The sequence below is a fragment of the Physella acuta genome, unplaced genomic scaffold (assembly GCF_028476545.2).
Source record: "Physella acuta isolate Inbredline_101_S28 unplaced genomic scaffold, ASM2847654v3 ptg000410l, whole genome shotgun sequence".
NCBI classification, from domain to species: domain Eukaryota; kingdom Metazoa; phylum Mollusca; class Gastropoda; family Physidae; genus Physella; species Physella acuta.
Window position 1 is genome coordinate 200,721 of NW_026731929.1, and position 15,596 is coordinate 216,316.

Genomic DNA, 15,596 nt, shown 5'->3' on the forward strand with positions numbered 1-15,596 from the left:
GCGTGAGCCACTTGAGTATCCATTGGATATCTTTATTAATATTTAGGAAGAGACCCACGCTTTTTCTTTATAGTAATTTAAATAGAAGTGCATTATTACATAAAAGCTTGTCGTTAAAACGTTTATTATTAATTATTTTTTAATACTATAATTTTCAAATGGAAATAATTACATCAGCATATACAAATGTGTGAGCGTTAGTTTTTAACATAGTTCAAACAATTTAAAAAAAATATCATTATATTAACAAAATGGTGAACATTACTAAAAAAATGATTTGTCGATCAACAATTCAAATGAAGGTAATTAGAAATAAAGAAATACAAAAATGGTATTTTTACAATGATAGTCTTATTAAATGATTTTACAGTTTTGTTGAGAATTCCTTTTTTTACAATATAAACTGCGTGTGAAATTAATAGGACATATTAACAATGTGTAAATATTTTTTTTAAATGAAAAATGGAGATAGTTTATTATAAGACAAGCACTTACTCCAATTTGATATTTCTCTTGCATCACAATCAAACCAGCTGGACCAAGGTGCAGCAACGTAAAAAGTTAACTATGCACAAACGGGCACTTTCTTTGTGGTGTGTACATTTTTAATGCAAAATAAAGCTGTACACATTGGATTTGTGCCAGCTTTGAGGTTAGCCCCTGGCACAAAACAATCATGAGTCCTTTACACATTATCAACTATGAACGCTTCATCAAAGTTCTCAACAAGCACTGGGACATCATCGTCAACATCTGCTGTTGTTTGCTTATTGCTGTCAGCAGCACTAGCTACAGTTGATGCTAATTTTTTCAAGCTGTTTAAACTCTCTGCTCCAAGTTGATTCAAGATACCAGGAAGCATCTCTGCTATTTCTTTGTTCTCTGCATGACCAGTAATTGCAAAGGTATTTGCAGCCAAAGAAGCTTGAACTTTAGGGTTATTAAAATGAAGTCCTCGTCCATCTTCCTTAATCATAATGGCCTCCTCAATCCCTAGAATTATGTTTACAGACAACTTTTTCAGAGAGAACTGTATTAGTTATTTTCTCATGATCTGTAGTAGCAGTGCGATGAATAACCTTCTTCTGTCTTCTGGCTGAACCCTTCCTACCACGAACATTGATTTCTCTGGATTCATTGTAAGTACCTTAAATTATGTGGTAATATTTCCCACGAGGTGTACAATTTTTTATGATGGCCGCTGTTATTATCCATACGATATTTTGAAAGAAAAGTTTTGAATTTTTTTTTTTTTTTTAATTTTTTAAATACTTTTATTTGCAATTAAAACAAGTACATAAACATCAAATTTTTTTAACATAATTTTGAACACCAAATGAAAACGAAAGGTTTTGCAAATGTACATAACGAATATTTACATGCTGTCATGTATTTGAATATAAAAAAATTGCAAAGGATAACAGTATAGAGTATTTATGAACCGATGGACTTTCATGGAATAATATTAGTTTTTAAATTTTCTTGTTATTAATATTACAGCGGGTTGATTCTTGTGACTTGCAGTTGTTAAATTAATACCTATAAATTGCTAGTAGTTGCTATTAAAACTTTGCAATAAATCATCAATAATTTAATATCTATTTTAAATAAAAATAATATTTATAATTAATGCTAATGTTTGTTTACTTGTTGTTGTTTCCAATTGTTAACTTTTTTTCTTCAATTCTTATATTGTTTAATTTTATAATTATCTCCCTTGGAAACAACTAATTGTTGGTTTTTTCCCCTAGCAAAAACTTTATCACGAGATATTTTGACTCAAACAAAAGACGAGATCAAACCGCTGTGAACTGTGTTACACCTTGGTGCACTCTTGGGACTAACACTAATATTCTGTGTCAATGTGAGGTGGGAGGGGGGGGGGAGGATTTTATGGAATCTAGTATGGGGGAGTTGAATGTTTGGGTGATTTTGGTGGAGACTATTTTGTATCGAGTTTAGATTTGGGAGATTTTTAGTTTTGGAGAATTTGTTGTGGGAAAATTTAGTGTGGGAGAATTTAGTGCGGGACAATTAAGTATACGTGCCAACTGGTTACGCGCCATACGATACTGCGTCATGATACGATACTGTATCACGATACGATTCTGTACCATGATACGATTCTGCACCACGGTACGATACTGCATCACGATACGATACTGCACTACAAACGATATTGTACCACGATACGATACTGCACTACAAAACGATATTGTACCACGATACGATACTGCAGCACGATACGATACTGCACCACGATACGATACTGCACTGCGTTACGATATTGTATCACGATACGATACTGCATCACGATACGATACTGCACCACGATACGATACTGTATCACGATACGATACTACATTTTCTACTGGTGAAATCGGAAAGTCAGGATCGTTTAAATTTAAAAGAATCCAGGTTGAATTCAGTTCACAGACAGTGTGCTGTCTTCATAAGTCGCGAGAAAAACAGAAAGACAGATATTGTCTTCGTGCAAGCTGCTGTCCTCAATGTATGTCCTGTTATCTAACTGTTGTCCTTTGTGACTGCTGAGCTAAACTTATGTCCTTAATGTGTGTCCTACTTACTAGCTGCTGTCCTCAATGCATGTCCTGTTATCTAACTGTTGTAGTTTGTGACTGCTGAGCTAAGATTATGTCCTTTTTATGTCCTTAATTTGTGTCCTACTAAATAGCTGCTGTCCTCAATTCATGTCCTACTATTCGACTGTTGTGCTAAATTTATGTCCTTTTTGATGTCCTCAATATGTCTTACTAACTAGCTGATGTCCTCAATTCATGTCCTGCTATATGACACCAGAACTAAATGTATGTCCCACTGATGTCCTGAAATAATGTCCTGTCATCTAACTGATGTCCTCAACCACTGTACAACAATGTAACTGCTGTTCATTATAGCTATTGCTTTAAGAAGGGGAGGCGCCGGTAAAAACATTTTTAAAACTCGTTAGATATTAATTATTTCTCTATAGCTTTTTTAATGTACATCTACATATGCGTTTCCTTTAAAAAAAATGATGGGAAAATCTTGGTAACTATGACAACGGCGGTCATCTTGACATATTAACCTATTCTTAGGATTTCCAGCATTTATAAAGTAGTATATCTTAAGCCCATAAAAAAATGCATTCACAATCTTCTACCATATTTTGGGGCACTCAGCTAAAATATTTTAATGCAGATTTTAAAACTAATTTATTATGAATTTTCAAATTTTGGGTTCTGGTAAAAACACTAAGTTTTGTGGAATTTGGGGTGTTAAATTTAGTATTTTGAACGGACCAATAGTGTACCTTTAAAAAGCTGTAGAGAAAAAAGTTTTTTTGATATCTAGTATTAAAAAGATTTTTTTAACCGGAGCCGACCCCCTTAATTCCATGTCTCTAATGAAGTCCTCCTACTCCGTGTAATTGCTGTCCGTCCACAGATGATAAAATAAAGTCAAACAAGAATAAACTTTCTGAAGGAAACTTGACAACACATTTGTCCACTTATAAACTTAAACAATGGCTTTATGTATTTCAGTATAGACGTTTGTTCTATAATCTTAGAAATGATTGAATCAAACTTTGAGTAATTTTTTTTTAATATTTCATGTCAAAATATTTCGTTTAAAAATGAAAATTCGGAGCTTAGACGCATTTTCCAGTGTTAAATTTCAATGGAATAAAAAACGTGTCTTATCGTTCAAACATACTTTTAAATCAATAGGATGAAGAAAAATATTATTCAGCTAGGTCGGGTGGCTTATATTTTATTTGGAGCTTTTTTTGACGATGGGTTGAAATCAAAGTGAGAGAAAAATCTACTTGTATTGTATACATAATAAACTGGACTGAATAATATCGAGAATTATGTCATTTTTTTTACCCTAGTTGATTTTTAAATGACTTAACTAATCAATGGAGATTTTTGTGACGTCACCGCTCTGTGTTTAGAATAGGTGAGTAAATATGACGTCATCGCAACAGTTTTTAACCGGTCGAGCCTACATGACATTCATCAACACAAACATCATCAGCATTTCCCGTTCGTGGCCGATATACATGGAGCAGAAGAAGTAGAGTTCATCTGTTTCAGAGACCTCGGCATATGATGGAATAGTGTGGTCATCACAATGCCCAGCCGCCTTTGCTTCCCTAAAGTTGATACCCAACAGAGTTAGGTAGACTCAGGGACATTCTTGAACCTGGATTCGAATTCGATCAGGTTTCGAACTCGAGACTCTTGGGTTTGCAGGTTAACAGTCTAGCTCTCTACCGCTCTGCCACGCCCTCCCATACACGAAATTCGTCACCTATTAACTAAAAACCCTAATCCAACCAAACTTAGTTTTTATCACGTCACGTACAGTGGATTTCTTCAAGTTTTTCTAAGTTTGGATTTTTTAATATCAACTTTTTCTACACTGCGTGGGAAGAAATCCAACAAATTATTGACATGTAAATATATACAACATCACTCCACGAAACATCCTCATTATTTACTTCTTGGTATAAACTAGTTACCGAGTTCTAAAAGCAAAGTTAAGCTCTCTCAAATTTTAAAACGTCGATTTTAAAGACGTGTAAAGACGCCAGCCTCGCCCCTCTGTGTTTAATGTTTCCAGATCTAGTCTTCAATGTCTGGAATTACAACGTCACTTTCTCCCATTTAGAAAAGCCCACTTAGCCTATTCCGTGGCGTGATGACAAGGGGCTTTTGGACATAATTTCTCCATCAGGTAGAAAACAGCCACGGGGCGTTTGTCGGATTCGGTTTTAATAGTTTGCCCTCGGTTTGACTTTATTAGGGCGCGGTGTCGTGGACGAGTTCTCGATTTGTGGGGAAGTTGCCTGCCCTTGTGGAGGTAGAGTTGTCGGTCTTTATTGTGAGAAAGTTGTCGCCCTTGTTTCTGGTTTATAGCAAAGCTGTTTTCGTTCTTGGTGTCTAACTCAATTTTTTTTTTGTTTTGAATAAGCCGCGAAAGCTGACTTTGAGGGGGTTTTTTGTGTGTGTTTTGTTTGTTTTTCACAATCTAGTGGTGCGGCTAACTCAGTGTCCCGGCTAGCTCTGTGATCCGGTTAACTAAGTGTTCCGACTAAGTGTTCCGGCTAACAGGTCCGGCTAAGTGTTCCGGCTAACAGGTCCGGCTAAGAGTTCCAATACCGGGTCCGGCTATCTTACCACGTGTCAAACAGATCCGGTTACCGACCTTGTTACCACCGCGCTGATTGTATTTCTCACCCGGCTGGTCAATGATTGATGCACGTGCTACTGGGGTGTACTCACGCCGCGCTGATCCATGTGCCCGTGCGAATGCCCTCTAGAGAGCGATTGGTGGTTTGTGTTTGGGTGTTAAGACCTGCTGAAGAATTAGGGAGAGGTGGGGGCGGGGGGTGGGGTGGGGGTCTGATGTCAAGACGTGCAGTGCTGTCAAGTTCTCTGAGGTCAACCTTCTATCACGACTCACACTTTGCACGTGCATGCTTGTGAGATATCTGTTTTTTAATCTTCACATCCACCTGCGTGGGCGTAGAATATAGAGTGCATATAGAGAAGTCGTCCAGTCCCGTTTTTATATCGCGATAATGTAGTCTATTTTATTGTGAACTAGATTTTAGTGTAATCACAATATATATCAGTCAGTTAATCTGTTATTCAGTAATTCAATTTGTTGTCCAATATTATAACGTAGTTATTTTCCATGTATAGTTGAGTGGTTTCTTTCAAAAGGTAAAGATAAATGCATCTAGAGAGACAAGGTATTGGTCGCATGAAAGAGCATACGACTGCTAACACCTAAAGTCTTGAGTTCGAATCCCGTGTTTGTGTAATATAACTTTTTTGAGTCCACCCAGCTATGACTGTTACCTTAATATCTTTGAGGAAACAAAAAGCGGCTGAGCTATATGCCGACCATACTATCCTTTCTACGCCGAGGTCACAGAAATAAGAGAACTCTACTTCACCTGCAAGAGAGACCGTCTGGTTCGAAAGGGTACTTTACTACTTAAAGTTACAAGGCAACAATATGATTTTTAAATATAATTTCATATCAAATTAATCTTCCGGGAACGGAAGCTAATCCCTTTAAAATAGATGAATAAATCATGATTTCATCAACATATATATGTTTGTATTTTTTCACGTATTAGATCTCCATTCAATGAAACGGCAATGAAATCATGACCTTTTATATTCCAGAATAAATTTACTTTTGTTTACTAAATTAGCAAAGTGATTTTTAAATATATTTTTTCCAGCATGGTCCAACTTAGAAAATAATGCAGTAAATTTGTTTCGCTCATGTGTTGATAAAGAAGAAAAGCGTTATTTCAATTCGCGCGTGAGTACCTAGTTGCATTGTCCAAACCTTTCCTGCTCGTATAAATGAAGGCGAAGTCCGTTTGAATTCACGTAATATTCTAAAAATACATTTTGTTGTCAACCTTTTGGTTAACAAAACCTTGAACTAGAACTGTAATACAACCAGTGTAATGCAGAATGAAATTTGGTAAATTAGGTTTTCCTTGTATCTGATTGGTTGGTGTTCCCGTAATTTAAAAAAAAATCCATCCTGATTGGTTGGTTAAGTTTTGTTGTGAGTGAATATTGTCTTATTCAGCTCTCTGATTGGCTGATTTAAAAATTGAACAAAAAATAATTTTGAAAAACAAAACAATCGTAAAGTGTTGCAATCAAATTGTAATCGTAGGTAAAATTTTGTCTTACAATTGGGGTTTGTTAACTTACTGTGTCTATATTTCATTTACAGTAACTTTACGGTATCTTCATTCATTTTGCGGTGATGTATCTCTTTTTACGAATAACTTAATTATTTTACGGTAACTACATAATGCCACCTACATCACGATCTAACTACACAACTCCCCCACCCCCACCCCCACACCCTTAAACATCCCCCTCACACATCCAATGTTCAAATAAACACTTAGTAACATTTATTAAAAGCATTGGAAAAATAAATATGGGGGGGGGGGGGTGTTCAAATAGGTAAATGTAAACAACCCGTATACAACTGTTCAATCCGACTTGTTTTTTTTAGAATTTGAAGCATTGACAAATCGTTAAATGACCAACTCAGTCAGACAAACTCAGTTCCACAAACTGTGAAATGACCAACTCAGTCAGACAACCCGTTAAATGACCAAATCATTCAGACAACCCGTTAAATGACCAACTCTGTTCTACAAACTGTGAAATGTCCAACTCAGTCCGAAAAACTATGAAATGACCAACTCAGTTCTACAAACTGTGAAATGACCAACTCAGTTCGTTCAATTTGTACAGTCTTGTAAATTGAACCACCGACAAACGATTTAAAATTTAAACGCCTCCCACGACTCGCAAACTTTATGTATATGGCGACAATCATCTCTTGCTGTGTTGAGGTAATTATCTTTACCCGTTAATTACTTGCTAATGAAGAAGCATTAAGCTTGAAAAAAGACTTGTTGCTTCTTGCTATTCCTACCCCCACTGCTATAATGCTAGAGTTAATATCATAAAAATGTGTATATCATAAAGCTATATATTATACTTTTTACTTTCTCGTATATACGTAGTATAGAGAAAGTATTGTAATCGTGCAAAAAAAAATCGAGATTTTTAGAAATCTCGACGTTTTACACCTCACTGATACGGAAAAACATAATTTTGCAATCTTGTCCGTATGTCTGTGTGTCTGTCTGTGTGTCTGTCTGTGCGTAAACACGATAACTTGAGTACCGTTACAGCTAGGTTGATGACATTTCATATCTAAGTATTTTATCAAAATCGTAGATCCGTATCAACTTTTGAGCGATTTCCGATAACCGAAAGTGGTACTTTTTCTACTTTGAATTTTTCAAAAGCCTATAGCTTGAGTACTATTTCAGATAGATCAAAGACATTTCACATGTAGGTAAAAGATCTAACTCTCTATCTTCTGTCAAATTTTGAGTGATTTCCGTTGACCGGAAGTACTAATTTACGCTATTTCCGATTTCTCAACAAAAAAAAACATGTAAATTTATAAAGTACTAATAATATTGCGCACTATTATGCACATTTTGTTTTGCCGTTCGCTTGGTGCGCAATTCTTTTTTCTATGAGATTCTATTCTATTTTTAAAAGTTTAAGTAATTAAAAATCATGTCTATATTCCAAGTTATATAAGAATATTCGAGAAAGTTTAGGGGAGATCACTCCCGGTTTATTATATATTATAAATCATATAACGTGGGCTTGTTGATGTGTATATTTGTTTTTGTTTTAAATTTATTCCTGCCAAAAAAAGGTAGCCTTTAAATGTAAAGGTAGAAATGTAATACATGAGCAAATAACTCAGCTTAAAATCGGTACCCAGAATTCCGCCATGTACTTGTAGTGAGGATCAGGATGGTCGCGGAGTTCTGAGGTAAGCGGTGTTTAGGGATAAATGGAAGTTAAGAGTAAGTGGAGTTTAGGGGTAAAGTACTTTAGGGGTAAGCGAAATCTAGTCGTATACAGAAATTTGAGGCATCGGACTGATCATTGCTCTACTTGCTGGACTTGCCGTCTTTCGTGGTACGCCATTCTCAAACTTACTTCTTAAGTGATTTTTAGTCAATATTCTAAAAAGTGGTCAGATAATAAGTGTAAAGCCCCACAGTCGCGTACTTAACTTTTTTTCTTTAAATCTCAAAGGTCTTTGCTTTTTAAATACGATACGTTTCTGTTTCGTAGAAAAAAAATAAAATAAAATAAAAAGGGGATCTATAAACTTTTTATAAAAATGTCACTTTTTTTTAGTTCTGATAATTTTGTAATAAACAGTTGTTGAAACGTGGCACTAAGACTTGAGAGCAAAAAGTTGACAACCGATTTAGACAAAATCTTCGCCAGACAACAACGGAAAAAATACAACCACGGATATTTTTTTAAAAAGTAACCTTCCAAGAATGTCACTGACAACTTTAATCCCAAAACTTTTAATAAACGAAACAAAAAAAAAACAATAAAAAAAAACAACTTAACGTCAGCTATCGCGGCCAATTCAAAACAAAACAAAAATTGAGTTAGACACCAAGAACGAAAACAGCTTTGCTATAAACCAGAAACAAGGGCGACAACTTTCTCACAATAAAGACCGACAACTCTACCTCCAAAATGGGAGACAACTCTCCCACATCAAAGACCGACAACTCTACCTCCACAAGGGCAGGCAACTTCCCCACAAATCGAGAACTCGTCCACGACACCGCGCCCTAATAAAGTCAAACCGAGGGCAAACTATTAAAACCGAATCCGACAAACGCCCCGTGGCTGTTTTCTACCTGATGGAGAAATTATGTCCAAAAGCCCCTTGTCATCACGCCACGGAATAGACTAAGTGGGCTTTTCTAAATGGGAGAAAGTGACGTTGTAATTCCAGACATTGAAGACTTGATCTGGAAACATTAAACACAGAGGGACGAGGCTGGCGTCTTTACACGTCTTTAAAATCGACGTTTTAAAATTTGAGAGAGCTTAACTTTGCTTTTAGAACTCGGTAACTAGTTTATACCAACAAGTAAATAATGAGGATGTTCCGTGGAGTGATGTTATAAATATTTACATGTCAATAACTGTTGAATTTCTTCCCACGCAGTGTAGAAATAAACCGGGAGTGATCTCCCCTAAACTTTCTCGAATATTCTTATATAACTTGGAATATGGACATGAAATAGAATAGAATCTCATAGAAAAAACAATTGCGCACCAAGCGAACGCAAAAAAAATGTGCATAATAGTGCGCAATATTATTAGTACTTTATAAATTTACATGCTTTTTTTTTGAGAAATATGAAATAGCGTAAATTAGTACTTCCGTTCAATGGAAATTACTCAAAATTTGACAGAAGGTAGAGAATTGGATTTTGTACTTACATTTGAAATTTCATTTATCTGTCTGAAATAGTACTTAAATTATAGACTTTTGAAAAATTCAAAGTAGATAAAGTACCACTGCCGGTTATCGGAAATCGCTCAAAAGTTAACCAGAATCTACGATTTTGATAAACTCCTTATATATAAAATTTCATTAACCTAGCTGTAACGGTACTCAAGTTATCGTGTTAAAACACAGACAGACAGACACACACACAGACAGACACACAGACATACGGACAAGATTGCAAAATTATGTTTTTCAGTATCAGTGAGGTGTAAAATGTCGAGATTTGTAATTATCTCGATTTTTTTTTTGCACGATTACAAGACTTTCTCTATACTTCGTATATACGAGAAAGAAAAAAGTTGTTATCAAGAAATCCAAACTTAGAAAAACTTTAAGAAATCCAAAGTACACGACGTGATAAAAATCTAAGTTTGGTTGGGGTAGGGTTTTTAGTTTATGGGTTAACGAATTTCGTGTATGGGACGGCGTGGCGTAGCGTTTGAGAGCTAGACTGTTAATCTGCTAATCCGAGAGTCTCGAGTTCGAAACCTGATCGAATTCGAATCCATGTTCAAGAATGTCCCTGAGTCTACCTAACTCTGTTGGGTATCAACTTTAGGGAAGCAAAGGCGGCTGGGCATTGTGATGACCACACTATTCCTTCATATGAGGTCTCTGAAACAGATGAACTCTGCTTCATCTGCTTCATGTATCTTGGCCACGAACGGGAAATGCTGATGATGTTTGTGTTGATGATGGTGATGATGTTTATATTGATGAATGTCATGTGGGCTGGACCAGTTAAAAAACTCTTGCGATGACGTCATATTTACTCACCTATTCACAAACATAGCGCGATGACGTCATATTTACTAATCTATTCCAAACAAATAGTGGTGACGTCACATAAATCTGCATTAATTAGTTAAGTCATTTAAAAATCAACTACGATAAAAAAAAACGACATAATTCTCGATATTATTCAGTCCAGTTTATTATGTAGACAATACCAGTAGATTTTTCTCTCACTTTGATCTCAACCCATCGTCAAACAAGCGCCTAATAAAATATAAGCCACCCGACCTAGCGGAATAATATTTTTCTTCATCCTATTGATTTAAAATATGTTTGAACGATAAGACACGTTTTTTTATTCCATTGAAATTTAACACTGGAAAATGCGTCTAAGCTCCGAATTTTCATTTTTAAACGAGATCTTTCAACATGAAATATTTTTTAAAAATCTCAAAGTTTTATTCAATCGGCGTGGCCGAGTCGGTATAGCTCATGGTTGCTAAACCGAAAAGTCTCGAGTTCGAACCCTCGGGCAGATGAGGTTCGTTAGCTGGGGACAGCCACTCTTCTAGGAGAGACAACTCCAAAATTAAAGAACTGCTGCCTTGTAGTTTTTTGTTCTTGGTTGGACAAAGGCTATGGAAGCAAATCCAAAAAGAAAAGCAGGCTGAAATCGGAGTCAATGGCCTCAATGGCGCATAACCAGTTGACACGTAACGCTTAATTGTGTTGGAGGCGTGGTCGAGTCGGCAAAAAGCTCATGGTTGATAAATTCGAGCAAAAGTCTCGAGTTCAAACCCACTGGCAGATACATCTCGATCCCCTTCAACACTAATAATTAAGAACGAAGAAGAAGAAGAAGAAGAAAAGATTCAATCATTTCTTAAATTATAGAAAAAATTGTTTATATTGAAGTAGATAAAGCCATTGTTTAAGTTTACGTGTGGACAAATGTGATGTTAAGTTTCCGTCAGAAAGTTTGTTCTTGTTTTACTTGATTGTATCATCTGGGGGCGGCCTTACGGACAGAAATTACAAGGGGCAGGAGGACTTCATTAGATACATGAAATTAAGGGGGTAGGATGACTTCATTAGATACATGAAATTAAGGGGGTAGGATGACTTCATTAGATACATGAAATTAAGGGGGTAGGCTCCGGTAAAAAAAAATCTTTCATATACTAGAGAGTAAACAATTTTTTTTTCTCTACAGCTTTTTAAAGGTACATTTTGTGTCCGTTAAAAACAAACACTAAATTTAAGACCACGAATTCCCCAAAAGTTTAGTGTTTTTACCAAAACCCAGAATTTAAGAATTCATAATAAATTAGTTTTAAGATCTGCATTTAAATATTTTAGCTGAGTGCCCCAAAATATGTAGAAGGTTATTAATTTATTCTTTATTTGGCTTAAAATATAATACTTTATGAATGGTGGAAATCCTAAGAATAGGTTAATATGTCAAGATGTCCGCCGTTGTCATAGTTACCAAGATTTTCCCATCAATTTTTTTAATGGAAACGCATATGCAGATGTAGCCTACATTAAAAAGCTAGAGAGAAATAATTATTTTCTAACGAGTATTAAAAATGTTATTTTTACCGGCGCCTCCCCCCACCCCCTTAAAGCAACGGCTATAATGAACAGCAGTTACATTGTTGTACAGTGGTTGAGGACATCAGTTAGATGACAGGACATTATTTCAGGACATCAGTGGGACATACATTTAGTTCTGGTGTCATATAGCAGGACATGAATTGAGGACAAAAGCTAGTTAGTAGGACATAAATAGAGGACATAAAAAGGACATAATCATAGCTCAGCAGTCACAAACTACAACAGTTAGATAACAGGACATGCATTGAGGACAGCAGCTAGTTAGTAGGACACACATTAAGGACATAAGTTTAGCTCAGCAGTCACAAAGGACAACAGTTAGATAACAGGACATGAATTGAGGACAACAGTTAGATAACAGGACATACATTGAGGACAGCAGCTTGCACGAAGACAATATCTGTCTTTCTGTTTTTCTCGCGACCTATGAAGACAGCACACTGTCTGTGAACTGAATTCAACCTGGATTCCTTTAAATTTAAACGATCCTGATATTCCCATTTTACCAGTAGAAAATGTAGTATCGTATCGTGATACTGTATCGTATCGTGGTGCAGTATCGTATCGTGATGCAGTATCGTATCGTGATGCAGTATCGTATCGTGATGCAGTATCGTATCGTGATGCAGTATCGTATCGTGGTACAATATCGTTACGTAGTGCAGTATCGTATCGTGATGCAGTATCGTACCGTGGTGCAGAAACGTATCATGGTACAGCATCGTATCGTGATACAGTATCGTATCATGACGCAGTATCGTATGGCGCGTAACCAGTTGGCACGTATACTTAATTGTCCCGCACTAAATTCTCCCACACTAAATTTTCCCACAAAAAATTCTCCAAAACTAAAAATCTCCCAAATCTAAACTCGATACAAAATAGTCTCCACCAAAATCACCCAAACATTCAACACCCCCATACTAGATTCCATAAAATCCTCCCCCCCCTCCCACCTCACATTGACACAGAATATTAGTGTTAGTCCCAAGAGTGCACCAAGGTGTAACACAGTTCACAGCGGTTTGATCTCGTCTTTTGTTTGAGTCAAAATATCTCGCGATAAAGTTTTTGCTATGGGAAAAAAACCAACAATTAGTTGTTTCCAAGGGAGATAACTATAAAATTAAACAATATAAGAATTGAAGAAAAAAGTTAACAATTGGAAACAACAACAAGTAAACAAACAGCATTAATTATAAAAATTTAATTTATTTCAAATAGATATAAAATATTGATGATTTATTGCAAAGTTTTAATAGCAACTACTAGCAATTTTTAGATATTAATTTAACAACTGCAAGTCACAAGAATCAACCCGCTGTAATATTAATAACAAGAAAATTTGAAAATCATAATTATCCAATGGAAGTCAATCAGTTCATAAATACTCTTTACCGTTATCCTTTGCAATTTTTTATATTCAAATGCATGACATCATGTAAATATTCATTATGTACATTTGCAAAACCTTTCGTTTTCATTTGGTGTTCAAAATTATTTTTAAAAAATGTGATGTTAATGTACTTGTTTTAATTGCAAATAAAAGTATTAAAAAAATTTAAAAAAAAAAATAAAAAAAAAAAAAAAAAAAATTCAAAACTTTTCTTTTAAAATATTGTATGGATAATAACAGCGGCCATCATAAAAAATTGTGCACCTCGTGGGAAATATTCCCACATAATTTAAGGTACTTACAATGAATCCAGAGAAATCAATGTTCGTGGTAGGAAGGGTTCAGCCAGAAGACAGAAGAAGGTTATTCATCGCACTGCTACTACAGATCATGAGAAAATAAATAATACAGTTCTCTCTGAAAAAGTTGTCTGTAAACATAATTCTAGGGATTGAGGAGGCCATTATGATTAAGGAAGATGGACGAGGACTTCATTTTAATAACCCTAAAGTTCAAGCTTCTTTGGCTGCAAATACCTTTGCAATTACTGGTCATGCAGAGAACAAAGAAATAGCAGAGATGCTTCCTGGTATCTTGAATCAACTTGGAGCAGAGAGTTTAAACAGCTTGAAAAAATTAGCATCAACTGTAGCTAGTGCTGCTGACAGCAATAAGCAAACAACAGCAGATGTTGACGATGATGTCCCAGAGCTTGTTGAGAACTTTGATGAAGCGTTCATAGTTGATAATGTGTAAATGACTCATGATTGTTTTGTGCCAGGGGCTAACCTCAAAGCTGGCACAAATCCAATGTGTACAGCTTTATTTTGCATTAAAAATGTACACACCACAAGGAAAGTGCCCGTTTGTAGATAGTTAACTTTTTGCGTTGCTGCACCTTGGTCCAGCTGGTTTGATTGTGATGCAAGAGAAATATCAAATTGTAGCAAGTGCTTGTCTTATAATAAACTATCTCCATTTTTCATTTTAAAAAAATATTTACACATTGTTAATATGTCCTATTAATTTCCCACGCTGTTTATATTGTAAAAAAAAAGGAATTCTCAACAAAACTGTAAAATCATTTAATAAGACTATCATCGTAAAAATACCATTTTTGTATTTCTTTATTTCTAATTACCTTCATATGAATTGTTGATCGACAAATCATTTTTTAGTAATGTTCACCATTTTGTTCATATAATGATAATTTTTTTAAATTGTTTGAACTATGTTAACAACTAACGCTCAAACATTTGTATATGCTGATGTAATGATTTCCATTTGAAAATTATAGTATTAAAAATAATTAATAATAAACGTTTTAACGTCAAGCTTTTATGTAATAACTAGGCATGCTGCCCAGCTTCGCTTAGGCTTTCGAAAACATTGAGAATTTGAATGCTTAATTAATTCGCCCGAAGGTCGGTCTACGACCTCAAGAGTTATGAAGAGGTTCCTCCGTGGACATTTTTTTTTCGATTTATAGCTCATATAAGGTACCGGTCAGTCGAGGTCAGTTTTGACCCCCACATCGTAGACTTTTCGGCCAACCGGCCCCCGTGTTCTGTCGCACCAAGGCAAGATCATGCCAAATTTGAAGCGCCTGCGGCGCCGGGAAGTGCCCTATCGGACACCCGACTATCTAGATCTAGATCTAAAAGAATTTTTTTTTTAAGTTTAGCCCGAGCATAATAAAAAAGAGTACATTAACCAAGTTGACTTGCTGTGTCTCGAACCCGCACCACCTGCGTGGTTTAATGTACACTAACTTCTCCGCTATTTAGGCACCTTATAAAATACGGAGAATGAAACACGTATTTTAAAATCTTAACTTACGCGAATATGCATATTCTTTCAAATTAAT

At 35.6% G+C, this 15,596-nt stretch overlaps 2 pseudogenes; one reads left to right on the forward strand and one right to left on the reverse strand.

Moving 5' to 3' along the window:
* Nucleotides 1-685: 685 nt before the first annotated feature.
* On the reverse strand, nt 686-1,389 carry LOC131942531 (transcription factor BTF3 homolog 4-like; annotated as a pseudogene).
* Nucleotides 1,390-9,152: 7,763 nt separating this feature from the next.
* On the forward strand, nt 9,153-14,572 carry LOC131942532 (transcription factor BTF3 homolog 4-like; annotated as a pseudogene).
* Nucleotides 14,573-15,596: the final 1,024 nt, after the last annotated feature.